General features: G+C 40.7%; 1 non-coding gene across 1 annotated transcript; it reads right to left on the reverse strand.

Annotated features, from left to right (window-relative positions):
- Window positions 1-3,604: 3,604 nt before the first annotated feature.
- Window positions 3,605-3,676, reverse strand: Trnag-acc. The gene has a single exon. It is a non-coding gene; the product is annotated as a tRNA-Gly (tRNA).
- Window positions 3,677-7,612: the final 3,936 nt, after the last annotated feature.

The raw sequence follows: 7,612 nt of genomic DNA on the forward strand, positions 1-7,612 counted from the left end.
TTTATGAAACTTTACTGCACTTTATTTGGTTCTTATAGCAAAACTTGATACACATTGTCTGATCAATTTTTCAAAAAAAACCGTAAGTATTACAAAAACACAAGCAGCCTTTTTGACGACTATCTACGATTCCCATATGAAAAAAGTTCCATAAATGCGATCAAATGTATACGTTATTTATATGCCATAGTGTGCGAAACTCAGGGAAGAAAATAATTATCGCATGATGTGTTACTGTCATGTACCATAGCTCGATGAATCCATCACAATTCATAGAAGGAACTGCTAAAGTATGGTGCAGAAAGCAACTGAAAGTAAGACACAATGAGACATCTATCCGATATGACTAACAATGTACAGCTACTTTTCAGGTATATTTAACGGAACTGCACCAGAACAATACGGCGTAATACACCACAAGAAATTACAAAATCCCCGTCGCTGTTTGAAACATGGTATTTTATGAAGGCGATGTTTCTAAGCCCATCGCCCTGCTTGTTTTACGCTAGATGACTCGCTTAACATCAAAATATGTTACGACTAAGGATTGTGGAAGAGATGAAAAATTCTCCTGTCCAGGAAGCAGCAAAACAGAGGGTGCGAGACGTAAGGAGGGCATCGGTTGATTGGCTAAGGTGAAGAGAGTTTTCTTCAAAGGAAGGGTGTTACGTATATCAAATATCGATACGAAACGTAGAAAGAAGTTCCTGAAAATGCGCCTGTAGATCACGACATTTTATATTACTAAACACTATATGCTCAAAAATATCCGGACAACTATCACTCGACTCTTCTGCTGGAGACACATCCAATGATATGTCTGAATCCCTGTGGGGCAGCCAATGCCTCCTGAAGATTCCAAATCATCGGAGCTATGATGATGGATGTCGGACATCTAGACCGAAGTCGACGTTGTAACTCATTTCAAAGGTTTTCTGTAGTTTTCACGTCTCCACTCTGATCAGATCAGTACATTTGAGGTGTGTTACTCACAGAACCCACTTTACGACATGGCGCATTGTCATTCTGTCATCATTATCACCGAACTCTTCCTGGCGCATTGTCATTCTGTCATCATTATCACCGAACTCTTCCTCTACTGTAAACAGTACTCTATGCTGTAAAATGTGCTGATATCGTTCTGCATGTAGCGTTTTGTTCAGCGCAGTAGCGGACCCGCACTCTAACCACGAAAAACACCCTCATACTGTAACACCAACTCCTCCATAACTCACTGACACTTTGCATGATGGCAAGTAACTCTCTCCAGGAATTCACCAAACCTAAACTATTCCATAGGATTTCCGTGGGCTATACCGCGATTCATGACTTGAGATCATTCATTTACAGTCATCCACTGTCCAGTGCGTCGCTCATTACAGCACCCCAAGCGCTGTTTAAAGCTGATTACAGGAAGTTGTGGATTGTAAGGAAAGGCTCAACGATTTGCCTGCATTCGGTAGGAGTGTCTGATGACTTTTGATTAGATAGTTTAAGTGAATGATGCACCATCCAGAATCCGAAGAAAAGAGCACAAAAATATTACGAAATACTTCTGGATCCATTTAATTTTAAAATACTGTATGTAATGGGAGGCCAGTATCTAAAAAAATACCAAGTTACATCAAGAAAAGATACCTGGGCAGAGCGGTCATTAAAGTTCACATATTAGAAACGTCAACTCAGCTCTGGCTCTAATCTGCGTCTCTTTCCACAGCCAAAAATTTTGTGTGTGAAAATTTTTTAGTATAGTGATCCAGTGGACAAGTAATAGCAAACATAGAGGTGTTATTTGCAGACATGCCACGATCATGTTTCAGGGGTGAAAAAAATGCTCATCAGAAAAAAATTGCTCAAATTGTGTTAATCTGTTACCGGAATAACCCAACAAATAATATTATTTTTAACCTACGAAGAGCAGTTTTTTACTTTTAGGCCGCGATATTTTCTCTGTTCTCGAGAGTGAGCGATGAGTTATTTATTGTGAGACAACACGCATTCTTTATGGATTTATGTGTTTACGTAGTGCCAAAGTAGACATCATAATGAAGTGATGTTTAAAAGGTGTTTCAAACTGTGGTAGACACAGTACCCTACACAGTAGCCAGCGGTGAGGAGACAAAGAGATTCAGTTTATTTGCTTGGCGAAATCTGTTTAATATGTAATAACTGGGTCCCATTGTGCGTCCGATGCGAACTAATTGTTCAAGGCTCCGCTCGGCCAGACGGCATAAAAGAAAACTGTGTGCGAAGGGGGCCGGGTGAAGCGAAAGGACGGAGGTGGAAGAGGGGATGGTGAATGGCTGGCGGGCAGAATTCGGAATGCGGCAAACCGCGTCTGCCGCAACCGCTATTGTTACGACGGGAAATTGAAAACAGCCAGATAGCGCCGCGGTCGCCTGCCCGCGGCGCAAGAAGTTGATTTATTCAATTTCACCTGCACCACGCAAAGTAGTCGCTCTCTGGGTTGAAGGTAGCAGCAAAGAGGGGGAAGGGTGGGGGAGGGGGAGTCTAGTGCGTCTGGGAAGGGAGTGAGGGAGAAATTGAAGGTGTGGGTGGAGGAAAGGATAGGGAAAAGAACTGACGAAATAGGTTCCGGTTAAATAGTCCGGCCACCACAGAGGAAAACTGGCGAAGATATCAAATGAACTGGGGTAAACTTATTAGCTCTTATTTTGCAAGGGTAAGTCGACTCGCTTCATTTTGCTCTTGCAGTTGCAGAAACAGTCAAAATTGTTACGTAATTATGTTATGTACAATGCCGGCGATTAAACTTTGTTATACCATGAAGGAGGAGAGCAACAAACAAAGGTCGTTCTGTCATGAGGTGTTCTACATGTTCTGATATTCAATTACCATTTCATCGTAACCACAAAAAGTGGATAGGAATAACGTAATTTGTATGCTGTATATAAGGACATGTTAGACAGCTTGTTTCTGGGTCAGAAATTGAATATGACTGCTTTGTGAGAAATTTTGCTGTCTCGTGTAGGAAGGAGAAAGTCTACCATCACGGTTGGAATTCGACAATTGCACCATCGCGGGCTATGGAGGTAGTTAAGATCCCACGTCTTTCAAACGAATATGAACTCCATGGGCTGAAGAGGACGATATTCGGTCATGCAGAATGACAGCGGTTGCAAGCAGCGCCCGCGAGGAAAGACATTGCTCGCTCGACCATGCAGCATCGTATTGTTGCGTCACACGCCTTGAGCCACGACAGTGCATGAAGCCTTACAAACTGTCAGCACGACGACCATTGTTGCAGCTTCCCGTGTCGCGGCAGCAGAGAGCTGCGCTGACACTCGTGCTGTGGTGCATCCAACGACATCACGGAATGCAGAAGGGACACTGCGTCGACAAGTCCCGGTTCTGCGTAGAACATAATGGGCGTACTCCTGTTTGACAGACTGCATTCGTCATCGTCAAACGGGCCCAGGTCCTGGCTCTATGATTCCAGTAATGAAATGAAATTATCATATGGCATTATTGGCCGAGAGGCCCCATTCGGGGGAGTTCGTCCACCGTATTCCAAGCCCTTTTTAGGTTACGCCACATCGGCGACTTGCGAGTGAATGATGATGATGATGGACATACAACACCCGGCCCCCTGCCGGGAATCGAACCCGGGCCCCCTGCGTGGTAGGCGGTAACGCTACCGCTACGCTACGGAGGCGGACATTGTATATGCTGACGATAAAAGATCGCAACACCAGGAAGGAGTTGTGCGATACAAAGATTGGTAGGCATGTTTCTACATCTGAAAGACGATGTCTATTTCAAATTTCGCGCCAGTCCCTTAAGAGTGGCGTCAGTAGCGCCTCTACTAGAATGCAAATCAAGCTTGCTTCACATACACACAGCACCAGACGTGAGCGGTCGTTGCCTTGAGATTGGACTTGGTGAGCTGATGTTAGTCAAGAACGCCGTTATCAGCATCTCACGAGTTTGAGCAAGGCCGTGTATTACGGCTTCGAGAAGCAGGACATTCCTTCTGTGATACTGTAGAAATCATTGGTAGCAGCGGTGTTCACGAAAATATACGGTCGCAAGAAGATCGGACTGCGGACCCCACGTGGCACTACCGAGAGGGCCTGTGGCTATGGCACACCGTACTGCTCCTACAGCAGTAATTTGAATAGCAGTTGGCACACGGCGACGCAACGAACTGTTACAAATCTGTTACTTCAAAGAAGCTCCGACCCACACGCCCTGTTGCGTGCATTCTACTGACCCCGAGGCATCGTCATTTGCGACCTCTGTGGTGTCAAGCGAGGGGGCAGAGTGGAAATCTGCTGTGTTTGCTGATGAAAGCTGTTTCTGGCTCTGTATTAGTTATGGTCGTATGTTGATCAGAAGCAAGCCAATTGAAGGCCGGCAACCAACCTGTCTATGTGCTGGACACAGTGGACATGTACCTGGAATCGTGGGCTGGAGTGAGATTTCGTATGACAGCAGGAGAATTCTCATGGTTATCCTACACACTCTGACTGCAAATATGTACGTCAGACACTTGATTCGACCTGTTTTGCTGCCATTCATGAACAGTATTCCCGGGGGTGTTTTCCAACAGGATAACGCTCGCCCACATATTGCTGTTGTAGCCCAGCGTGCTCCACAGAGTGTCGACATTTTGCCTTGGCCTACTCGACCATCAAATCTGTTTCCAACAGAATACATATGGGACATCACCGGACGACAAATCCAACGTCATCCACAAACAGCATTAATCGTCCCTGCATTGACCAGCTAAATGCAGCAGGTATGTAACTCCACCCAACAAACAGACATCCGGCACCTGTACATTCTGGTTGCTACACTGGTTGTTAACGTACCAGGATTTCGCATTTGCAATGGCTTATCTCGCGCTTACATTAACTTGTCATCTTGCAATGTTATTCACTTTAAACGTGTTACGCAAACAAATGTATTCTCGAAATTTCATTATTCTACATTAATTACTATTTGGTTTGCTGTTTCTTGTTTCCGTCAGTGTTTTGGAAGCAAACCGGGCAAAGCTGAGCTTTAACCACTAGATGACTCCCTGAAATAAATTTCTATTTATCTGGGTACATAATGTTCTCTAGAATAGTACCCTAGATGAGCAACAATAATTTAGTCACATTTCGAATTACAGAAGAGATTGCCATTCACATGCTCACTGAACAAATTTTGTAAGCATTAAATTACAAAATATCATCGACTGGTATTTTATATTACCTAAGTCATTTGTCTGTGTGAATCAAATTATTCTGCAAGATAAATAGAGATTTTATGGAACTTATCGAGTAGCCAACTAACGGTAGAAAGTTGTAGTTAAGAATTCAGTCTATGAATGCAGGTGACATACTTCTGACATAGGAGAAATCACTTCGGGATTTCACAAGGTTCAATTGTAGGTCCACTTTTGTTACTCATATAAGAAAACAGCCTTCCATCTAATATGCAACAAATAGAATTTGTTCCTTTTGCAGATAGCGTTACTGTTGTAATCGGTCCAAATATACATACAGCAACACAAGAAATGGTATACAACATTATTAAAAATATCATTGAATGGTTTGCTGGAAATAGTCTCAGTTTCAGTTTCAACAAGAAATAGGTTATCCAGCTGAGCGAATCCATAAGTATTACACCAATGATAAACGTAACACACGGTGAGCAAATAATACTAGATTAGAAAATTCAAAAGTTTTAGATGTCCATATTGATGAGAATTTAAACAGGAAAATTAACTTTTTTGAACCCTTAAAACAACACAACTCATCCACATTTGCACTTTGAGTCATTTCAAATCTTGAGATGAGGCAAATTGGTAAGTTAGCATACTCGGAATATTATCAATCAATAATGCCTTACGGAATAATGTTCTGGAGTAACTCGTCTTTTAGAAAGGAAGTTTTAGTTGTTTTTGCTGTAAGAATAACATGTGGTACTCAGTTACGACAGTCTGCTGGACATCTGTTTAAGAATGTAAGCATTTTGAATACTACTTCACCTATCTTTATTTCCTAATGACGTTGCTGAAAACAACACACTACCTTTCAGAAGACTAAAATACATTCATTATTTCTCAATATTTCTGTCTTTAGGACAAAAATGGATGAACAGTGTCGTCACCAAAATGTCTGATCAGCTACCCATTCATACAAAATACCTGACAGCAAGTGAAGTTAAATTAAAAAACAAACCAAAAAAGTTTCTCCTTGAGAACTCCTTCTGTTTCATCGATGAATTTCTATTTATGTAGTACGGAAAACGAGGTGGACAGTCAGATCTCTGTACTCGTGTCCAATACTTAATATTGTAACAAATTCCACAAATTATATCTTTACATCTGTTTGTGTGATATGTTCTCATACTGGAGCAAATATGAGCAGAAGCTCAATTATTTATAAGATAATGGTTGTGGTAAAAATTAATTTAATTTCACTGCTTATCTTATTGTATTCATTCGACGAATTTCTATGTTTATAGAACTAGATGTGTGTTTCTGCTTGCTTGGTAATCTTGTGATTATGGTTTAAAATACATAATTGAAATAACTTATTGCAGGCACTTCATCTTTCACATAGCGCATATTAATACATGTCTGAAACACGGAATAGGACATGACGCACACACTACAACAACTTCATATGAAAACTATTAACAACTCGCCTAGAAGGACAAGGGTTACACGTGTATAAAACAAACTGTTTTAAATAACTAAATGATTACTTACAGAAAATCTTTTCTGAATCGTTTTAAAAATTTGTCAGGAACATTTTAATGTCAATGACATCAAATGGAAATAAAATCGCATAACTAAATTTCGAAATAATTGCAATATATGAAAAATAATTAAGTTTTTTAAATTATAAAATTAATATTATTAGCTTTATATCCATGCTTGAACACATATTCTGTACATTAGTGTACACAATTATTTTATTGGTATTGTTAAGGTTTTACAGAATGCGAAATTACTATTTTGAAATTCTCCATATCATATGGTAAAAATGTATCGACAAACACTACATTTAGAAAAAGATGAACCAGTGACTACTTCTGTTACAATAGGAATTACTAATTCACATTAGCAATTAAGAAAAAGAAAAGAAAAAAACCTTTAGCCATATATAAATATGAACATGTAATATGAATTAAAATAGCCCGTCCTAAATCATTATGAATAATTGTACAAAAGGTCCACAGAATCTAAAACTAGCGGTCTTCCAAGAACTGATCCGTATTCCTGTTGTGATCTTCAGTCAGGAGACTGTTTTGATGCACTTTCCTCGCTAGTCTATCCTGTGTTTCTTCATCACTGTATAACTACTGCATCCTACATCCATCTGAATCTGCTTACTTTATTCAGAGCCTTCATCAGTCTCTACAGTCTTTACCTCTACCAAACTGACGCTCAAATTTTTCTCCCCTCCCCCCTCCCCCCCCCCCCCCCCCCACCAAGATCGATTCAGTATCTCCTCATCAGTATATCGAACTACTAATCTAATATTCAGCAATCTACTGTAGCACCACATTTCAGAAGCATCTATTCTTTCCTCGCCTACACTGTTTATCATTCCTATTCCATATCCTTTCAAGAATATACTGCCGACAAATACCT

The sequence above is a fragment of the Schistocerca americana genome, chromosome 3 (assembly GCF_021461395.2).
Source record: "Schistocerca americana isolate TAMUIC-IGC-003095 chromosome 3, iqSchAmer2.1, whole genome shotgun sequence".
Classification (NCBI taxonomy): Eukaryota; Metazoa; Arthropoda; class Insecta; order Orthoptera; family Acrididae; genus Schistocerca; species Schistocerca americana.